The following is a 22,686-nucleotide window of genomic DNA, read 5'->3' as shown; positions in this document are numbered from 1 at the left end:
TACAAAAAAAAAATAATTCATTAAATAAAATGGTTTTTTAATGAAAGAAAACAATATAAGTAACGATATTTTGGCCAATTCACATTTTGCCTTAGAAATGTTTTTTTCTAAGGTCTTGAAATCTTAATATATAGTACTAACAAGCAGGCATATTCGAATTAATGTGCAATTTTATTTTTTCAAAACAAAAGCAATATCTATGTGTTTATGAAAAAAGAAAAAAAGAATTAAGCGTAATACTTTTTATTATAATAAGATCAAAAATAAATTCATAGAACGATGGAGATACACCTGATACATATAAATAAGTTTAAAAATTTTATGATAGTCTTTGTCTAATTAAACAAAAGAATTGAAGATCAAATAAGTAACTGATCAAAATTGATAAATAAAATTGCATGAATACTAAACTAATGAGAGATTTAATTGATTAAATAGATATTTAAGGGTCTTTTTGTCAACAAATATTTAGTCACCCAAATTAGTTACTTTATAGATTAGATTTTTAATAAATAGTATAGATAGATAGATAGATATATGGAAAAAATAATTGGGTTTCTGTTTTTCGTTTATTAAGTTGTAAATATTTGAGTATATATACTTACGGTACACAACACACTCGATCGTGTGTGTAAAATTTTTTTAAATATAAATAATTAATATTTTTATTGATAAGTTAGTTATTAATCATGGGACAGTGGTTCAAAAAATATAAAAGTGTCAAAAATTGAGAAAGTTTGAAGGGTATTTAGTAAATTCATTAAAAAAAAATATTGAAATTAGAATTATGACAAAAGTTTATTAAAGAGAATGACTGAATTAAATGGTAATATTTGAATATTCAAAAGTTAAATATGCAATATCTTCATTTTTGAGTAAGCAGCGGTAGGCAAGGAAAGAATTTTTTTTTTTTTTTTTCTGTCTAGACGTGGGGGTTTGGCGGAACCCTATATATTTATTATCTCAAAAAAAATTATAGTATAGTACGCAAAGAAAGAAATTGATATCTATGTTGCATACAGTAGGGCAAGGTAGAGGAGGTCTTTGACAAGCATGGACAAGTTTTTTTATCAACTATATATGGACAAATAGTATTTGTGTTAATTATTTTTTTATTATAAAAAATTTATAAAATATAATTTTTTTTCAAAAAAAAGGCCCTGTCGTTGATTGAAACCACGACTCCTTTTTATTTTTTGTTTAATTTGATTTTATATACATTAATTATATAAAATTAATTTTTAACAACATAGTAAAGTCCAAACAATCATAATACTAAAAGTGTAATAATTTAAAAAAAATGCAATGAACTATACAAATGTAATAATGTATATTTTTTTATTATTTAAAATAGTCTTATAAGTATAAATGTCTTTTCCTCGTTAAAATAAAATGTAGGTGATAATATAATATAATAAAGGGCACTTGGTTGGAGTCGATAAAAGGTATAACTGCCTTTTCCTAATTGAAATATATATAGGTGGAGTTTACACTTTTGTTATAGTATGATATAATATAATATTATATAATAGAATATAGTATAATAAGAGCACTTAGTGTGCTTTGTATATTGAAGTTTCCTATCTATGTGCTGTGTTTTATATTTTTCCCATATAGTTGAATTCAGATAGAATTTTAATAGAATAATCTATTTATCATGTTTTATGTTTCTTGCTTTTTTTATAATGACAATTATACCTTTTTCATATAATAATTGATTACTAAATTATGTGTAATAATTTTGTAATTAGTTAATTTATGTTAAAATCAAATTATTAGTTGGATTGTGACTTAGATGTTATATTATAATAGTCTCTCAATTATGTATAAAATTCGATGGAAGCCAAATCTTTTGCAACTTTTTATTTTTGATAGTATTAATTTATCACTTAATGAAAATTTATTTAGTTTTATTTAGTTTATTGCTTAGAAAATTCGTTCAGAATATTCAAGAAAAATGGTAAATAGTTATAAAAAACTATTAGAAATATTGGTTCCTACAAAATTATTTACCACAAAATTGCTACTTCTATTCATTTTCTAACCGTAAACATGGAATGATATGCAAGATTTTTGTTTGTGATGACTGTTGTATATTAAATATTTGGAACTCAGTTTGACCCATCCGTTATATAATGGATTCAGATATAATTAATTTTTAAAAAATTATTTTTAGAAAGAATTGTTATAATGTTTGTTTACATAATAAATTATACAAATGCAGATTGTAGTTAAATTCCAAAACTAACATTATTTGTACCATTACTGAAGGAAATAAAAAATATTACTTAACGGGCATGACGATAAGTAGATAAAAAAATAATTATTGCGATTAAAAGTTAAAAATTATAAGCAATTATCAAAATACGACCATGTTTTAGTGTTCTTGTTTAGCTATTTGAAGGCTTGCCCTCAGTGTTGTTTTTGTACAACTTATAATACATTAATGAAATTTACCATAACCATAAAAAGGATAATAATATTAAATATCTGTCTATATCCTTACAAAAACACAATTCTTCGTTATTTTAAATAAAAATCTATACCTTTTATGTAATTGAAAAGCATCCTATTTGGTGACTTCAATTTTTATGGTATGTCAATTTTTTCAATTTTTGAATATTTTATTAATATTTTCCCCTCTATCCTCAACTTCCACATACCTTTTTCTTCTTTTTTAATATTTTCTCTCTCATACCTTTCTTAAATATTTTTAATAATTTATTTATCTAATTAACATATTTTTAAAATAATAATTAGTTTTTTAAATTTAAAATTCATTGTGCACATGAATTTGAGTGTGTCACGTTATATTAGTACTTGTTAATTTTGAAGATGTGGCTGAGTCCTATCAAAGTCGACCCAGTATAATAGCATACAAAGCCCAACAACAGTGTCAGATTCAATATGGGCTGAGCCCTATCAACAAATTGGACTCAGCTCGTTACAGCATTTATTTATTACTATAAATTATATTAAAAACTTTGGATATGAATATGCTATTTAATTTCTTTAACTAGTCAATTAATTGACTTTTCACTCATTTTATTTTTTGAAAAAAAAGAACAAAATAATTGGTTTTTCATTATTGTATTTTATAATACACTCCATATAAAATATTGTCATCACTAACACATTGATAATTAAATAAATATATTGAATTATAATACACTCCATATAAAATAATAAATTTAATGATATAAAAAAATAAAATTGATAACATTAAAAAAGTAATTGATATAAAAAAATAAAATTGATAACATTAAAAAAGTAATTAGTATAGAGTAGAAGGATTATTCCTTAAAAATACAAGGAATTATTGGTAGGAGTAGAGATGGGATAATAAAATATAAGGGAGAGGAAGAGAGAGAAATGCTGTGCTGTGCATTGCTTTACATTCCGTCACTTCAGAAACCCAACAAGCAACAAAAACCTTTGTTCCTCCTCCCACCTGAGGCTCTCAATTTCGTACTCTCTCAAATTGCTACTGTTAACACACATAACATCATTCTTCAAACTTAAAACCATACGGATTCTACAGATTTTAGCAGGTTGAGGTTGTGGAACTAGTACCAGAATTATTTAGCAACCCATCCAGTTAAAACCCACATGATTATTTGGGGTTTTGGTTATCTATTTTGCTTTTTTTGTTAATTCTTTGGGGTTTTGATTAAATTAGTATAAATATAGTTAACTGGGTTAGTGTTATTTTCAATCTTGAAAAACCCTCAAAATTAGCGCATTGACATGTTTTCGCCCCCTTTCCTCGGTCCTCTTCTCACCCAGAAAAACAGAGGAAAGAAAATCAAGAAAAGCTTTTATTCACCGATCTGCATGCCTAGTCTGGTGAAAGAGCCTCGGTGGAGTACGCCGAGGATGGCGGAGTCAAGGAGGCGAACATGACTATGCCTGCTGGTGCCCGTTTGTAGGGCACCACCGGCAGGAGAAGCAACGGCGGAGGTTGGCTACAACACAGCAAAATGCGAGAAAGAAAAAAATCGCTGGTAAAAATACTCAAAAGCACTATTCTGTTCCTTTCATTTCATTTCTTGAATTTTTTGTGAAGAGGGTTTCTTCATTTCACTTCTTGAATTTTTGGTGTTTTTGGTGAAGAGGGTTCCTCCAATCTACCTATAAATGAAATCATCATTGCAGTTCTTTTCCTTGTCTTTCTTGATTAATTGGCTTGTTTGGAGGAACTATGCTATATGTTATGACATTGCATCCCGCAAGTTTTTGGTGTCATGAATAACGTGTTTATCCTTTTCTGTCTGTCTCCAATTAGCTTAATCATCTTAGTTGCTTCCAATTTCTAGATAGCGAATCTCATGTCCATCAGTGACAAGATCAAAACTCATATGTGGTTTGCAGTACTGAGAGCTATCCGATTTCATTATTTCACCATTAAATATTAATGTGAATTCAAGGACCAATCTGGTCTTGAAGTAGGATGCTTAAAACAATTTGCTTACTGCTAGTGCATTTTCTTGTTGATGGGAGGACAGTCATTTGATGGTGGATTTCGACATGGAGGAGTTTTAGAGGAAAGTTGAGAGTTGTAAATAGAGTGCTTCTTTAAGGGAATATTACCATGATTCTCTTTCTACCCACGTCAAACAAGATATCTTTTCTTTTGAAGGAAATTCGTCTAATTCTTTGAATTTGCTGCAAATACTCTATAGAAAAATTCAGTGGAAATAGACAACTGTTTCAGGGATATGTAAGGGTGTATGCATCTATCTATTTGTGGTTGGAAGAATGGTGTGCGGGGAAGGGGATTTTGCTGTGTATCTCTTTCACTCTTTTTATCTTATTTGCAGTTGTATGATATATTTATTTGTTTTACCGGTAAAAGACACACATGGAATCATATATATATATATATATGTTCATGTGTTTGTGTGTGTATCAACAGTTGATATGCTATCTAAACAGTTTCTTGGCACTGAGTCAACCACTTACTCCAATGAGGTGGTGACTAAGTTACCCAGTTGCTAGTCCTGGTTTGAGAATATGAATTTATTTCAACATATTTTACTACAAGGTAGAACCAAACCAAGAGTTTCAAGAATTGGTGTGCGAAGGAGCTAATGTTCTTCCATCAAAGTTCATAGGGGATGCTTTCCGTGATAGATATGGTGCGTTTCTTTGACATTCATGTACTTATAGCTGCATGAAGTTATTTGCTTCATCATGTTTCAAAGTTTTTGATGTTCGACATTCCTCCCATTATTGCGCCAAGTTATACAGGCAAAGTGGTTAACATCAAGCGTCTTGATGAAATAATGAGCTCTACTAATAGCTGTATATGGAGTAGGGTCTCTTCTTGCATGGTTAGTCTTGTAAATATTTAAAACTTGAGAAATTTCTCAACTTTTTTCATCCACTTAGGATCCTCTTTATTTTCCAATGTGGTAATGCTACCATGCTACGGTTTCACCTTATGTGGCACTTGTCCTTATTGCTTTAGGTTCATGTAACTTATCAAGAATTTTTTTTTAATATTTTTGTTTGTAGCATTGCGATTTATTGCAAAAACCTCTTCGGAAGAAACCAGTAACTTAATCTGCATAGTGCTGTATTCATGATGATTTCTTAGGCAAGTGAAGACAAAGCCTGCACAATGGATTATGTGGGTCAAATCCTGAGTCGACAAGATAAAAATAGATGCTATACAAAAGAGAAAAAGAAAGCATATGAAACAGTGAAACCAAAGAGAATATCAAAGGAGGAGATACTTCGTCTAACGGAAGAAAAGAAACAACTGAAAGAAGTAAGTCATTACTCAAAAACTGCATACTTCAGCTATAAGAGTTGTTTGGCTCGTCATGTTTTTGCTCAAATGCAAGTTTTCATGATTAGTAAAAAAAGATTGCTAATTGTCTGTTATGAATTTTGTCATGAAAAATTACTATTTTAATGTTAATTTCTTTATTGTGGCCAGTGGCAACTCAAGAAAAAACATATCCGTAGTGCTGGCTGGCATCTTTCAATATCTTAAGAAAAAGTTCCATACAATAGAATCTTTCATGTTTAAATGGGCTTAGGCTTTAACGTTGGCCGTGAATGTTTAGGTTCTTTCTCTGTGATTATGTATTCTCTATTGGTGAACGTTTTTATGAAAGTTTTCTATGTTCTCATTCATTCAATTACCATGCATGCTATTTTAATACCACTTTGCAGACATATGGTGTATAATTATGTGAATTAACAAGACCTGTTCCTCTTATATCTGTTTTCCGATTTCTCTTAAAAATAATTGTTTTTTGGCTTTTGTTTCTAGTTGTTACATTTTGAATTCTAGTTGTGTCTACTATTATCTTTTGATTTCGAATGACAAAGGATAAAGGGGAAGAACTCATTTAAGGCTCTTTTGGTTCCCTAAAATTGGGCACGAGAAAGAGGATGAGGGAGTGCATTTTCAGTGTTACTTGAAAATAGTTCTGTTTCCAAGGAAATACGTAAGTCACTAGGATTAGATAACAAATGTAATTGTGCAGCTCTGGCTTAAGTAAGAATTAACGTAGATTACGTGTTAAGCCTCACGCATCGATCGTGCAACTCACATTCCATATTTTCAACTTTTTTGCGCAAATGAATTGCAGACTTCAATATGTTTAAATGGATTGTTTTGCATAATTGATTACTGTTGCTGCTGAAATTCATTCTACATAATTAGTGCACAAAAAATGTGCAGCAGAATCAAGTGAAATGCTGCAGTTTGCCTGTTTCGTTTTCTCCATACAATTTCTGCTACAGCAACGTTTTTTTATAAGTGATACGTTGTCTTACTGACCTCTCTACTTTTCTCGTATTTTTCCAACAGATTTCTGAACATGCCTTGGAGACAAGCACAAGGAAGCAAATGACGAAAAGCAATATCAACAAAAGAAGAAAAAAGAAACGAAGAAAAAAAGAATATCCGCGAAAAAAAAAAGAAAAAGAAATTGAAAAAAAAGCAATATCTAACAGAAAAACAAAAGAAACACAAAAAAAAAGGAATATCCGCAAAAAAAAAAAGAAAAAGAAAAAGAAACAGAAAAAAAGCAATATATTCAAAAAAAAAAGAAGCAAAAGAAACAAAAAAAAAGCAATATCCAAAACAGAAAAGAAAAAGAAAAAAAAAAGCAACATGCACTCGCCAACTTCGAGTTGTTGCTCTTGATGCACATAGAATTGAGTGCTTGGAAAACAATTTTTGCTGCTTGCAAGATGAAGACATAACCGCTACTGCATGCAAGGTACTTGGTTTGTAGTTTTTTGTTTAAGTGAGATGGCTCTTAGTTAATTTATTTTGATTATAACAAATAGTTTCCATTAATAATATAGGAAGTGGCTTGCATGGTTGTTGGTTGTGGGAGTTTTCACTCTGATTCCATCAGTTTGGTGGGTTGAAGTGGGAAAGTGAAGGGGATAACGACCTGATACAAATCCAATTTACTCGATGAATTGGCTTAGTTGTGTTTTAACTTACTTCACTATAAGATTTGTACAGCTTAAAGAGACTTGAAGTCGCAAATTATAACAACAAATTATGGTTGAAGCCTCATTGGACAAGTTCCCTATGTGTAGTTACTTTATGTTTGAACTCTACCACATCTTTGTGGCTGTTACTTAAATTGCCAACGCTGGGATAAAGTGTCCTCTGGATGGATCAAAGTTCTGAAGTATTTGTGTCTATAGATGAAGTAAATGTAACTAATATTGGAGTCAATTAGGCTATTTCAGAAACTAATGTTCTTAACTATAGCAGTTTTTTAAGTCCTGCCACTCCCCTTTGTACTTGTCACAGTGCATAAGGCCTATGTCTGACTTGTCTCCATATTTTGGTATCTCAATTTTTGAAGCAGTAAAAGGGGAGAAGGCAAGGGAAAATGCAGTATTTTAGTCTTCTACTTTTCTAGTTAATTGTCTTCTTTCTTAATTTTCTTTTACTTTGCTCTTCTTTTCTTTTGCTGGTTTATTCACTCTAATAACTGGCTATCAATTCGCGTCATGAGTCCATCAGTTTCAGTTGTCGTAACTTAGAGTCACGCTGACCTGTGCAGCATGAACATGATCTTTCGGAACTAATCTTATCTGTCTTTGTCATTACTTCAGGTGACATCACGGCCAATATAGTGATCTTTTAAGGCTTTTTTAGTACGGAGGTTTCACTCGAACATGTTTATATGTGGATGTGCTTGCATATTTTTCATTCATATCACACATTACTTAATCTACTTGATTCTTCTAAAATAGCAAGAGAAGAATTAATGTGTGAATTAATGTAGATTGATCCATTGTTTATTATATAATCCTATTTAAATTGTTGTATTGATATTTCTTAGGGATGTGAAGACAAAGCGTGCACAATGGATTCTGTGGGTCAAATCCTGAGTCGACAAGATGTAGATCGATGCTATACAAAAGAGAAAAACAAAGCATATGAAACAATGAAACCAAAGAGATTATCAAAGGAGGAGACACTTCGTCTAATAGAAGGAAAGAAACAACTGAAAGAAGTAAGTCATTACTCAAAAACTACATATGAATATGTTTATATGTGGATGTGCTTGCATGTTTTTCATTTATTGACACATTATTTAATCTACATGATTATTCTAAAATAGCAAGAGAAGCTACTTCAAAAGCCGAAGGTGCTGAGATGAAAAAATATAAGAAGGAGATGCAGAAGTGGAAATTGGGGAAATATACTCTAAAATCCATTGTAGCTGAAATTGACAAAAAAGTGGTTGAATTGGGATCAAGTGGAGGTAGGATCTTTCTTTATTTGTCTTTCTTTCTTGCTTCGTCCTTTGGAATCCACTCACCGCCTTGAAGGCGCCTAAGCTATTTTTTCGCTTTCGTAGCTTAGGATATCTGGTCACAAGGTTTGCAGAAAAAGGGCCTACATATTGCACAACGTCAAACCCCATGGAAAGAACTATTGTATGGAGTACAGTAGTTCCTGAAGAAACTTATGTGGTAATTGTCCTTCCCCTATTGGTGAACGTTTTTATGAAGATTTTCTATGTTCTCATTCATTCAATTACCATGAATGCTATTTTAATACTCTTAGCAGACATATGGTGTATAATTATGTGAATTAACAAGACCTGTTCCTCTTATATCTGTTTTCCGATTTCTCTTAAAAATAATTATTTTTTGGCTTTTGTTTCTAGTTGTTACATTTTGAATTCTAGTTGTGTCTACTATTATCTTTTGATTTCGAATGACAAAGGATAAAGGGGAAGAACTCATTTAAGGCTCTTTTGGTTCCCTAAAATTGGGCACGAGAAAGAGGATGAGGGAGTGCATTTTCAGTGTTACTTGAAAATAGTTCTGTTTCCAAGGAAATACGTAAGTCACTAGGATTAGATAACAAATGTAATTGTGCAGCTCTGGCTTAAGTAAGAATTAACGTAGATTACGTGTTAAGCCTCACGCATCGATCGTGCAACTCACATTCCATATTTTCAACTTTTTTGCGCAAATGAATTGCAGACTTCAATATGTTTAAATGGATTGTTTTGCATAATTGATTACTGTTGCTGCTGAAATTCATTCTACATAATTAGTGCACAAAAAATGTGCAGCAGAATCAAGTGAAATGCTGCAGTTTGCCTGTTTCGTTTTCTCCATACAATTTCTGCTACAGCAACGTTTTTTTATAAGTGATACGTTGTCTTACTGACCTCTCTACTTTTCTCGTATTTTTCCAACAGATTTCTGAACATGCCTTGGAGACAAGCACAAGGAAGCAAATGACGAAAAGCAATATCAACAAAAGAAGAAAAAAGAAACGAAGAAAAAAAGAATATCCGCGAAAAAAAAAAGAAAAAGAAATTGAAAAAAAAGCAATATCTAACAGAAAAACAAAAGAAACACAAAAAAAAAGGAATATCCGCAAAAAAAAAAAGAAAAAGAAAAAGAAACAGAAAAAAAGCAATATATTCAAAAAAAAAAGAAGCAAAAGAAACAAAAAAAAAGCAATATCCAAAACAGAAAAGAAAAAGAAAAAAAAAAGCAACATGCACTCGCCAACTTCGAGTTGTTGCTCTTGATGCACATAGAATTGAGTGCTTGGAAAACAATTTTTGCTGCTTGCAAGATGAAGACATAACCGCTACTGCATGCAAGGTACTTGGTTTGTAGTTTTTTGTTTAAGTGAGATGGCTCTTAGTTAATTTATTTTGATTATAACAAATAGTTTCCATTAATAATATAGGAAGTGGCTTGCATGGTTGTTGGTTGTGGGAGTTTTCACTCTGATTCCATCAGTTTGGTGGGTTGAAGTGGGAAAGTGAAGGGGATAACGACCTGATACAAATCCAATTTACTCGATGAATTGGCTTAGTTGTGTTTTAACTTACTTCACTATAAGATTTGTACAGCTTAAAGAGACTTGAAGTCGCAAATTATAACAACAAATTATGGTTGAAGCCTCATTGGACAAGTTCCCTATGTGTAGTTACTATATGTTTGAACTCTACCACATCTTTGTGGCTGTTACTTAAATTGCCAACGCTGGGATAAAGTGTCCTCTGGATGGATCAAAGTTCTGAAGTATTTGTGTCTATAGATGAAGTAAATGTAACTAATATTGGAGTCAATTAGGCTATTTCAGAAACTAATGTTCTTAACTATAGCAGTTTTTTAAGTCCTGCCAGTCCCCTTTGTACTTGTCACAGTGCATAAGGCCTATGTCTGACTTGTCTCCATATTTTGGTATCTCAATTTTTGAAGCAGTAAAAGGGGAGAAGGCAAGGGAAAATGCAGTATTTTAGTCTTCTACTTTTCTAGTTAATTGTCTTCTTTCTTAATTTTCTTTTACTTTGCTCTTCTTTTCTTTTGCTGGTTTATTCACTCTAATAACTGGCTATCAATTCGCGTCATGAGTCCATCAGTTTCAGTTGTCGTAACTTAGAGTCACGCTGACCTGTGCAGCATGAACATGATCTTTCGGAACTAATCTTATCTGTCTTTGTCATTACTTCAGGTGACATCACGGCCAATATAGTGATCTTTTAAGGCTTTTTTAGTACGGAGGTTTCACTCGAACATGTTTATATGTGGATGTGCTTGCATATTTTTCATTCATATCACACATTACTTAATCTACTTGATTCTTCTAAAATAGCAAGAGAAGAATTAATGTGTGAATTAATGTAGATTGATCCATTGTTTATTATATAATCCTATTTAAATTGTTGTATTGATATTTCTTAGGGATGTGAAGACAAAGCGTGCACAATGGATTCTGTGGGTCAAATCCTGAGTCGACAAGATATAGATCGATGCTATACAAAAGAGAAAAACAAAGCATATGAAACAATGAAACCAAAGAGATTATCAAAGGAGGAGACACTTCGTCTAATAGAAGGAAAGAAACAACTGAAAGAAGTAAGTCATTACTCAAAAACTACATATGAATATGTTTATATGTGGATGTGCTTGCATGTTTTTCATTTATTGACACATTATTTAATCTACATGATTATTCTAAAATAGCAAGAGAAGCTACTTCAAAAGCCGAAGGTGCTGAGATGAAAAAATATAAGAAGGAGATGCAGAAGTGGAAATTGGGGAAATATACTCTAAAATCCATTGTAGCTGAAATTGACAAAAAAGTGGTTGAATTGGGATCAAGTGGAGGTAGGATCTTTCTTTATTTGTCTTTCTTTCTTGCTTCGTCCTTTGGAATCCACTCACCGCCTTGAAGGCGCCTAAGCTATTTTTTCGCTTTCGTAGCTTAGGATATCTGGTCACAAGGTTTGCAGAAAAAGGGCCTACATATTGCACAACGTCAAACCCCATGGAAAGAACTATTGTATGGAGTACAGTAGTTCCTGAAGAAACTTATGTGGTAATTGTCCTTCCCCTATTGGTGAACGTTTTTATGAAGATTTTCTATGTTCTCATTCATTCAATTACCATGAATGCTATTTTAATACTCTTAGCAGACATATGGTGTATAATTATGTGAATTAACAAGACCTGTTCCTCTTATATCTGTTTTCCGATTTCTCTTAAAAATAATTATTTTTTGGCTTTTGTTTCTAGTTGTTACATTTTGAATTCTAGTTGTGTCTACTATTATCTTTTGATTTCGAATGACAAAGGATAAAGGGGAAGAACTCATTTAAGGCTCTTTTGGTTCCCTAAAATTGGGCACGAGAAAGAGGATGAGGGAGTGCATTTTCAGTGTTACTTGAAAATAGTTCTGTTTCCAAGGAAATACGTAAGTCACTAGGATTAGATAACAAATGTAATTGTGCAGCTCTGGCTTAAGTAAGAATTAACGTAGATTACGTGTTAAGCCTCACGCATCGATCGTGCAACTCACATTCCATATTTTCAACTTTTTTGCGCAAATGAATTGCAGACTTCAATATGTTTAAATGGATTGTTTTGCATAATTGATTACTGTTGCTGCTGAAATTCATTCTACATAATTAGTGCACAAAAAATGTGCAGCAGAATCAAGTGAAATGCTGCAGTTTGCCTGTTTCGTTTTCTCCATACAATTTCTGCTACAGCAACGTTTTTTTATAAGTGATACGTTGTCTTACTGACCTCTCTACTTTTCTCGTATTTTTCCAACAGATTTCTGAACATGCCTTGGAGACAAGCACAAGGAAGCAAATGACGAAAAGCAATATCAACAAAAGAAGAAAAAAGAAACGAAGAAAAAAAGAATATCCGCGAAAAAAAAAAGAAAAAGAAATTGAAAAAAAAGCAATATCTAACAGAAAAACAAAAGAAACACAAAAAAAAAGGAATATCCGCAAAAAAAAAAAGAAAAAGAAAAAGAAACAGAAAAAAAGCAATATATTCAAAAAAAAAAGAAGCAAAAGAAACAAAAAAAAAGCAATATCCAAAACAGAAAAGAAAAAGAAAAAAAAAAGCAACATGCACTCGCCAACTTCGAGTTGTTGCTCTTGATGCACATAGAATTGAGTGCTTGGAAAACAATTTTTGCTGCTTGCAAGATGAAGACATAACCGCTACTGCATGCAAGGTACTTGGTTTGTAGTTTTTTGTTTAAGTGAGATGGCTCTTAGTTAATTTATTTTGATTATAACAAATAGTTTCCATTAATAATATAGGAAGTGGCTTGCATGGTTGTTGGTTGTGGGAGTTTTCACTCTGATTCCATCAGTTTGGTGGGTTGAAGTGGGAAAGTGAAGGGGATAACGACCTGATACAAATCCAATTTACTCGATGAATTGGCTTAGTTGTGTTTTAACTTACTTCACTATAAGATTTGTACAGCTTAAAGAGACTTGAAGTCGCAAATTATAACAACAAATTATGGTTGAAGCCTCATTGGACAAGTTCCCTATGTGTAGTTACTATATGTTTGAACTCTACCACATCTTTGTGGCTGTTACTTAAATTGCCAACGCTGGGATAAAGTGTCCTCTGGATGGATCAAAGTTCTGAAGTATTTGTGTCTATAGATGAAGTAAATGTAACTAATATTGGAGTCAATTAGGCTATTTCAGAAACTAATGTTCTTAACTATAGCAGTTTTTTAAGTCCTGCCACTCCCCTTTGTACTTGTCACAGTGCATAAGGCCTATGTCTGACTTGTCTCCATATTTTGGTATCTCAATTTTTGAAGCAGTAAAAGGGGAGAAGGCAAGGGAAAATGCAGTATTTTAGTCTTCTACTTTTCTAGTTAATTGTCTTCTTTCTTAATTTTCTTTTACTTTGCTCTTCTTTTCTTTTGCTGGTTTATTCACTCTAATAACTGGCTATCAATTCGCGTCATGAGTCCATCAGTTTCAGTTGTCGTAACTTAGAGTCACGCTGACCTGTGCAGCATGAACATGATCTTTCGGAACTAATCTTATCTGTCTTTGTCATTACTTCAGGTGACATCACGGCCAATATAGTGATCTTTTAAGGCTTTTTTAGTACGGAGGTTTCACTCGAACATGTTTATATGTGGATGTGCTTGCATATTTTTCATTCATATCACACATTACTTAATCTACTTGATTCTTCTAAAATAGCAAGAGAAGAATTAATGTGTGAATTAATGTAGATTGATCCATTGTTTATTATATAATCCTATTTAAATTGTTGTATTGATATTTCTTAGGGATGTGAAGACAAAGCGTGCACAATGGATTCTGTGGGTCAAATCCTGAGTCGACAAGATATAGATCGATGCTATACAAAAGAGAAAAACAAAGCATATGAAACAATGAAACCAAAGAGATTATCAAAGGAGGAGACACTTCGTCTAATAGAAGGAAAGAAACAACTGAAAGAAGTAAGTCATTACTCAAAAACTACATATGAATATGTTTATATGTGGATGTGCTTGCATGTTTTTCATTTATTGACACATTATTTAATCTACATGATTATTCTAAAATAGCAAGAGAAGCTACTTCAAAAGCCGAAGGTGCTGAGATGAAAAAATATAAGAAGGAGATGCAGAAGTGGAAATTGGGGAAATATACTCTAAAATCCATTGTAGCTGAAATTGACAAAAAAGTGGTTGAATTGGGATCAAGTGGAGGTAGGATCTTTCTTTATTTGTCTTTCTTTCTTGCTTCGTCCTTTGGAATCCACTCACCGCCTTGAAGGCGCCTAAGCTATTTTTTCGCTTTCGTAGCTTAGGATATCTGGTCACAAGGTTTGCAGAAAAAGGGCCTACATATTGCACAACGTCAAACCCCATGGAAAGAACTATTGTATGGAGTACAGTAGTTCCTGAAGAAACTTATGTGGTAATTGTCCTTCCCCTATTGGTGAACGTTTTTATGAAGATTTTCTATGTTCTCATTCATTCAATTACCATGAATGCTATTTTAATACTCTTAGCAGACATATGGTGTATAATTATGTGAATTAACAAGACCTGTTCCTCTTATATCTGTTTTCCGATTTCTCTTAAAAATAATTATTTTTTGGCTTTTGTTTCTAGTTGTTACATTTTGAATTCTAGTTGTGTCTACTATTATCTTTTGATTTCGAATGACAAAGGATAAAGGGGAAGAACTCATTTAAGGCTCTTTTGGTTCCCTAAAATTGGGCACGAGAAAGAGGATGAGGGAGTGCATTTTCAGTGTTACTTGAAAATAGTTCTGTTTCCAAGGAAATACGTAAGTCACTAGGATTAGATAACAAATGTAATTGTGCAGCTCTGGCTTAAGTAAGAATTAACGTAGATTACGTGTTAAGCCTCACGCATCGATCGTGCAACTCACATTCCATATTTTCAACTTTTTTGCGCAAATGAATTGCAGACTTCAATATGTTTAAATGGATTGTTTTGCATAATTGATTACTGTTGCTGCTGAAATTCATTCTACATAATTAGTGCACAAAAAATGTGCAGCAGAATCAAGTGAAATGCTGCAGTTTGCCTGTTTCGTTTTCTCCATACAATTTCTGCTACAGCAACGTTTTTTTATAAGTGATACGTTGTCTTACTGACCTCTCTACTTTTCTCGTATTTTTCCAACAGATTTCTGAACATGCCTTGGAGACAAGCACAAGGAAGCAAATGACGAAAAGCAATATCAACAAAAGAAGAAAAAAGAAACGAAGAAAAAAAGAATATCCGCGAAAAAAAAAAGAAAAAGAAATTGAAAAAAAAGCAATATCTAACAGAAAAACAAAAGAAACACAAAAAAAAGGAATATCCGCAAAAAAAAAAAGAAAAAGAAAAAGAAACAGAAAAAAAGCAATATATTCAAAAAAAAAAGAAGCAAAAGAAACAAAAAAAAAGCAATATCCAAAACAGAAAAGAAAAAGAAAAAAAAAAGCAACATGCACTCGCCAACTTCGAGTTGTTGCTCTTGATGCACATAGAATTGAGTGCTTGGAAAACAATTTTTGCTGCTTGCAAGATGAAGACATAACCGCTACTGCATGCAAGGTACTTGGTTTGTAGTTTTTTGTTTAAGTGAGATGGCTCTTAGTTAATTTATTTTGATTATAACAAATAGTTTCCATTAATAATATAGGAAGTGGCTTGCATGGTTGTTGGTTGTGGGAGTTTTCACTCTGATTCCATCAGTTTGGTGGGTTGAAGTGGGAAAGTGAAGGGGATAACGACCTGATACAAATCCAATTTACTCGATGAATTGGCTTAGTTGTGTTTTAACTTACTTCACTATAAGATTTGTACAGCTTAAAGAGACTTGAAGTCGCAAATTATAACAACAAATTATGGTTGAAGCCTCATTGGACAAGTTCCCTATGTGTAGTTACTATATGTTTGAACTCTACCACATCTTTGTGGCTGTTACTTAAATTGCCAACGCTGGGATAAAGTGTCCTCTGGATGGATCAAAGTTCTGAAGTATTTGTGTCTATAGATGAAGTAAATGTAACTAATATTGGAGTCAATTAGGCTATTTCAGAAACTAATGTTCTTAACTATAGCAGTTTTTTAAGTCCTGCCAGTCCCCTTTGTACTTGTCACAGTGCATAAGGCCTATGTCTGACTTGTCTCCATATTTTGGTATCTCAATTTTTGAAGCAGTAAAAGGGGAGAAGGCAAGGGAAAATGCAGTATTTTAGTCTTCTACTTTTCTAGTTAATTGTCTTCTTTCTTAATTTTCTTTTACTTTGCTCTTCTTTTCTTTTGCTGGTTTATTCACTCTAATAACTGGCTATCAATTCGCGTCATGAGTCCATCAGTTTCAGTTGTCGTAACTTAGAGTCACGCTGACCTGTGCAGCATGAACATGATCTTTCGGAACTAATCTTATCTGTCTTTGTCATTACTTCAGGTGACATCACGGCCAATATAGTGATCTTTTAAGGCTTTTTTAGTACGGAGGTTTCACTCGAACATGTTTATATGTGGATGTGCTTGCATATTTTTCATTCATATCACACATTACTTAATCTACTTGATTCTTCTAAAATAGCAAGAGAAGAATTAATGTGTGAATTAATGTAGATTGATCCATTGTTTATTATATAATCCTATTTAAATTGTTGTATTGATATTTCTTAGGGATGTGAAGACAAAGCGTGCACAATGGATTCTGTGGGTCAAATCCTGAGTCGACAAGATATAGATCGATGCTATACAAAAGAGAAAAACAAAGCATATGAAACAATGAAACCAAAGAGATTATCAAAGGAGGAGACACTTCGTCTAATAGAAGGAAAGAAACAACTGAAAGAAGTAAGTCATTACTCAAAAACTACATATGAATATGTTTATATGTGGATGTGCTTGCATGTTTTTCATTTATTGACACATTATTTAATCTACATGATTATTCTAAAATAGCAAGAGAAGCTACTTCAAAAGCCGAAGGTGCTGAGATGAAAAAATATAAGAAGGAGATGCAGAAGTGGAAATTGGGGAAATATACTCTAAAATCCATTGTAGCTGAAATTGACAAAAAAGTGGTTGAATTGGGATCAAGTGGAGGTAGGATCTTTCTTTATTTGTCTTTCTTTCTTGCTTCGTCCTTTGGAATCCACTCACCGCCTTGAAGGCGCCTAAGCTATTTTTTCGCTTTCGTAGCTTAGGATATCTGGTCACAAGGTTTGCAGAAAAAGGGCCTACATATTGCACAACGTCAAACCCCATGGAAAGAACTATTGTATGGAGTACAGTAGTTCCTGAAGAAACTTATGTGGTAATTGTCCTTCCCCTATTGGTGAACGTTTTTATGAAGATTTTCTATGTTCTCATTCATTCAATTACCATGAATGCTATTTTAATACTCTTAGCAGACATATGGTGTATAATTATGTGAATTAACAAGACCTGTTCCTCTTATATCTGTTTTCCGATTTCTCTTAAAAATAATTGTTTTTTGGCTTTTGTTTCTAGTTGTTACATTTTGAATTCTAGTTGTGTCTACTATTATCTTTTGATTTCGAATGACAAAGGATAAAGGGGAAGAACTCATTTAAGGCTCTTTTGGTTCCCTAAAATTGGGCACGAGAAAGAGGATGAGGGAGTGCATTTTCAGTGTTACTTGAAAATAGTTCTGTTTCCAAGGAAATACGTAAGTCACTAGGATTAGATAACAAATGTAATTGTGCAGCTCTGGCTTAAGTAAGAATTAACGTAGATTACGTGTTAAGCCTCACGCATCGATCGTGCAACTCACATTCCATATTTTCAACTTTTTTGCGCAAATGAATTGCAGACTTCAATATGTTTAAATGGATTGTTTTGCATAATTGATTACTGTTGCTGCTGAAATTCATTCTACATAATTAGTGCACAAAAAATGTGCAGCAGAATCAAGTGAAATGCTGCAGTTTGCCTGTTTCGTTTTCTCCATACAATTTCTGCTACAGCAACGTTTTTTTATAAGTGATACGTTGTCTTACTGACCTCTCTACTTTTCTCGTATTTTTCCAACAGATTTCTGAACATGCCTTGGAGACAAGCACAAGGAAGCAAATGACGAAAAGCAATATCAACCAAAGAAGAAAAAAGAAACGAAGAAAAAAAGAATATCCGCGAAAAAAAAAAGAAAAAGAAATTGAAAAAAAAGCAATATCTAACAGAAAAACAAAAGAAACACAAAAAAAAAGGAATATCCGCAAAAAAAAAAATAAAAAGAAAAAGAAACAGAAAAAAAGCAATATATTCAAAAAAAAAAGAAGCAAAAGAAACAAAAAAAAAGCAATATCCAAAACAGAAAAGAAAAAGAAAAAAAAAAGCAACATGCACTCGCCAACTTCGAGTTGTTGCTCTTGATGCACATAGAATTGAGTGCTTGGAAAACAATTTTTGCTGCTTGCAAGATGAAGACATAACCGCTACTGCATGCAAGGTACTTGGTTTGTAGTTTTTTGTTTAAGTGAGATGGCTCTTAGTTAATTTATTTTGATTATAACAAATAGTTTCCATTAATAATATAGGAAGTGGCTTGCATGGTTGTTGGTTGTGGGAGTTTTCACTCTGATTCCATCAGTTTGGTGGGTTGAAGTGGGAAAGTGAAGGGGATAACGACCTGATACAAATCCAATTTACTCGATGAATTGGCTTAGTTGTGTTTTAACTTACTTCACTATAAGATTTGTACAGCTTAAAGAGACTTGAAGTCGCAAATTATAACAACAAATTATGGTTGAAGCCTCATTGGACAAGTTCCCTATGTGTAGTTACTATATGTTTGAACTCTACCACATCTTTGTGGCTGTTACTTAAATTGCCAACGCTGGGATAAAGTGTCCTCTGGATGGATCAAAGTTCTGAAGTATTTGTGTCTATAGATGAAGTAAATGTAACTAATATTGGAGTCAATTAGGCTATTTCAGAAACTAATGTTCTTAACTATAGCAGTTTTTTAAGTCCTGCCAGTCCCCTTTGTACTTGTCACAGTGCATAAGGCCTATGTCTGACTTGTCTCCATATTTTGGTATCTCAATTTTTGAAGCAGTAAAAGGGGAGAAGGCAAGGGAAAATGCAGTATTTTAGTCTTCTACTTTTCTAGTTAATTGTCTTCTTTCTTAATTTTCTTTTACTTTGCTCTTCTTTTCTTTTGCTGGTTTATTCACTCTAATAACTGGCTATCAATTCGCGTCATGAGTCCATCAGTTTCAGTTGTCGTAACTTAGAGTCACGCTGACCTGTGCAGCATGAACATGATCTTTCGGAACTAATCTTATCTGTCTTTGTCATTACTTCAGGTGACATCACGGCCAATATAGTGATCTTTTAAGGCTTTTTTAGTACGGAGGTTTCACTCGAACATGTTTATATGTGGATGTGCTTGCATATTTTTCATTCATATCACACATTACTTAATCTACTTGATTCTTCTAAAATAGCAAGAGAAGAATTAATGTGTGAATTAATGTAGATTGATCCATTATTTATTATATAATCCTATTTAAATTGTTGTATTGATATTTCTTAGGGATGTGAAGACAAAGCGTGCACAATGGATTCTGTGGGTCAAATCCTGAGTCGACAAGATATAGATCGATGCTATACAAAAGAGAAAAACAAAGCATATGAAACAATGAAACCAAAGAGATTATCAAAGGAGGAGACACTTCGTCTAATGGAAGGAAAGAAACAACTGAAAGAAGTAAGTCATTACTCAAAAACTACATATGAATATGTTTATATGTGGATGTGCTTGCATGTTTTTCATTTATTGACACATTATTTAATCTACATGATTATTCTAAAATAGCAAGAGAAGCTACTTCAAAAGCCGAAGGTGCTGAGATGAAAAAATATAAGAAGGAGATGCAGAAGTGGAAATTGGGGAAATATACTCTAAAATCCATTGTAGCTGAAATTGACAAAAAAGTGGTTGAATTGGGATCAAGTGGAGGTAGGATCTTTCTTTATTTGTCTTTCTTTCTTGCTTCGTCCTTTGGAATCCACTCACCGCCTTGAAGGCGCCTAAGCTATTTTTTCGCTTTCGTAGCTTAGGATATCTGGTCACAAGGTTTGCAGAAAAAGGGCCTACATATTGCACAACGTCAAACCCCATGGAAAGAACTATTGTATGGAGTACAGTAGTTCCTGAAGAAACTTATGTGGTAATTGTCCTTCCCCTATTGGTGAACGTTTTTATGAAGATTTTCTATGTTCTCATTCATTCAATTACCATGAATGCTATTTTAATACTCTTAGCAGACATATGGTGTATAATTATGTGAATTAACAAGACCTGTTCCTCTTATATCTGTTTTCCGATTTCTCTTAAAAATAATTGTTTTTTGGCTTTTGTTTCTAGTTGTTACATTTTGAATTCTAGTTGTGTCTACTATTATCTTTTGATTTCGAATGACAAAGGATAAAGGGGAAGAACTCATTTAAGGCTCTTTTGGTTCCCTAAAATTGGGCACAAGAAAGAGGATGAGGGAGTGCATTTTCAGTGTTACTTGAAAATAGTTCTGTTTCCAAGGAAATACGTAAGTCACTAGGATTAGATAACAAATGTAATTGTGCAGCTCTAGCTTAAGTAAGAATTAACGTAGATTACGTGTTAAGCCTCACGCATCGATCGTGCAACTCACATTCCATATTTTCAACTTTTTTGCGCAAATGAATTGCAGACTTCAATATGTTTAAATGGATTGTTTTGCATAATTGATTACTGTTGCTGCTGAAATTCATTCTACATAATTAGTGCACAAAAAATGTGCAGCAGAATCAAGTGAAATGCTGCAGTTTGCCTGTTTCGTTTTCTCCATACAATTTCTGCTACAGCAACGTTTTTTTATAAGTGATAGGTTGTCTTACACTGACCTCTCTACTTTCTGGTATTTTCTAAACAGATTTCTGAACATGCCTTGGAGACAAGCACAAGGAAGCAAATGACGAAAAGCAATATCAACAAAAGAAGAAAAAAGAAACGAAGAAAAAAAGAATATCCGCGAAAAAAAAAAAGAAAAAGAAATTGAAAAAAAAGCAATATCTAACAGAAAAACAAAAGAAACACAAAAAAAAAGGAATATCCGCAAAAAAAAAAAAGAAAAAGAAAAAGAAACAGAAAAAAAGCAATATATTCAAAAAAAAAAGAAGCAAAAGAAACAAAAAAAAAGCAATATCCAAAACAGAAAAGAAAAAGAAAAAAAAAAGCAACATGCACTCGCCAACTTCGAGTTGTTGCTCTTGATGCACATAGAATTGAGTGCTTGGAAAATAATTTTTGCTGCTTGCAAGATGAAGACATAACCGCTACTGCATGCAAGGTACTTGGTTTGTAGTTTTTTGTTTAAGTGAGATGGCTCTTAGTTAATTTATTTTGATTATAACAAATAGTTTCCATTAATAATATAGGAAGTGGCTTGCATGGTTGTTGGTTGTGGGAGTTTTCACTCTGATTCCATCAGTTGGGTGGGTTGAAGTGGGAAAGTGAAGGGGATAACGACCTGATACAAATCCAATTTACTCGATGAATTGGCTTAGTTGTGTTTTAACTTACTTCACTATAAGATTTGTACAGCTTAAAGAGACTTGAAGTCGCAAATTATAACAACAAATTATGGTTGAAGCCTCATTGGACAAGTTCCCTATGTGTAGTTACTATATGTTTGAACTCTACCACATCTTTGTGGCTGTTACTTAAATTGCCAACGCTGGGATAAAGTGTCCTCTGGATGGATCAAAGTTCTGAAGTATTTGTGTCTATAGATGAAGTAAATGTAACTAATATTGGAGTCAATTAGGCTATTTCAGAAACTAATGTTCTTAACTATAGCAGTTTTTTAAGTCCTGCCAGTCCCCTTTGTACTTGTCACAGTGCATAAGGCCTATGTCTGACTTGTCTCCATATTTTGGTATCTCAATTTTTGAAGCAGTAAAAGGGGAGAAGGCAAGGGAAAATGCAGTATTTTAGTCTTCTACTTTTCTAGTTAATTGTCTTCTTTCTTAATTTTCTTTTACTTTGCTCTTTTTTTCTTTTGCTGGTTTATTCACTCTAATAACTGGCTATCAATTCGCGTCATGAGTCCATCAGTTTCAGTTGTCGTAACTTAGAGTCACGCTGACCTGTGCAGCATGAACATGATCTTTCGGAACTAATCTTATATGTCTTTGTCATTACTTCAGGTGACATCACGGCCAATATAGTGATCTTTTAAGGCTTTTTTAGTACGGAGGTTTCACTCGAACATGTTTATATGTGGATGTGCTTGCATATTTTTCATTCATATCACACATTACTTAATCTACTTGATTCTTCTAAAATAGCAAGAGAAGAATTAATGTGTGAATTAATGTAGATTGAT

The 22,686-nt window shown here is 32.7% G+C and overlaps 1 long non-coding RNA gene across 46 annotated transcripts in view; it reads left to right on the top strand.

Moving 5' to 3' along the window:
* Positions 1–3,360: 3,360 nt before the first annotated feature.
* The window catches only part of LOC105179975 (uncharacterized), a 34,465-nt gene continuing 15,139 nt past the window's right edge, over positions 3,361–22,686 (top strand). For 28 of the 46 annotated variants that reach the window (XR_016063064.1, XR_016063056.1, XR_016063058.1 and 25 more), the window contains exons 1-24: positions 3,361–4,004; positions 5,049–5,138; positions 5,600–5,773; positions 6,827–7,241; positions 8,331–8,504; positions 8,613–8,756; positions 8,853–8,967; positions 9,708–10,122; positions 11,212–11,385; positions 11,494–11,637; positions 11,734–11,848; positions 12,589–13,003; positions 14,093–14,266; positions 14,375–14,518; positions 14,615–14,729; positions 15,470–15,883; positions 16,973–17,146; positions 17,255–17,398; positions 17,495–17,609; positions 18,350–18,764; positions 19,854–20,027; positions 20,136–20,279; positions 20,376–20,490; positions 21,232–21,648. This is a non-coding gene — a long non-coding RNA (uncharacterized LOC105179975). Of the gene's footprint in view, positions 4,005–5,044; positions 5,139–5,242; positions 5,334–5,517; positions 5,774–6,826; positions 7,242–8,330; positions 8,505–8,612; positions 8,757–8,852; positions 8,968–9,707; positions 10,123–11,211; positions 11,386–11,493; positions 11,638–11,733; positions 11,849–12,588; positions 13,004–14,092; positions 14,267–14,374; positions 14,519–14,614; positions 14,730–15,469; positions 15,884–16,972; positions 17,147–17,254; positions 17,399–17,494; positions 17,610–18,349; positions 18,765–19,853; positions 20,028–20,135; positions 20,280–20,375; positions 20,491–21,231; positions 21,649–22,686 lie in introns of all 46 variants that reach the window. The other 18 variants (XR_016063061.1, XR_016063062.1, XR_016063053.1 and 15 more) reach the window with 18 other exon arrangements.

Source organism: Sesamum indicum, linkage group LG12 (assembly GCF_026168435.1).
Source record: "Sesamum indicum cultivar Baizhima isolate 11 linkage group LG12, ASM2616843v1, whole genome shotgun sequence".
Lineage (NCBI taxonomy): Eukaryota > Viridiplantae > Streptophyta > Magnoliopsida > Lamiales > Pedaliaceae > Sesamum > Sesamum indicum.
This window is presented reverse-complemented; position numbering and strand designations above follow the sequence as displayed.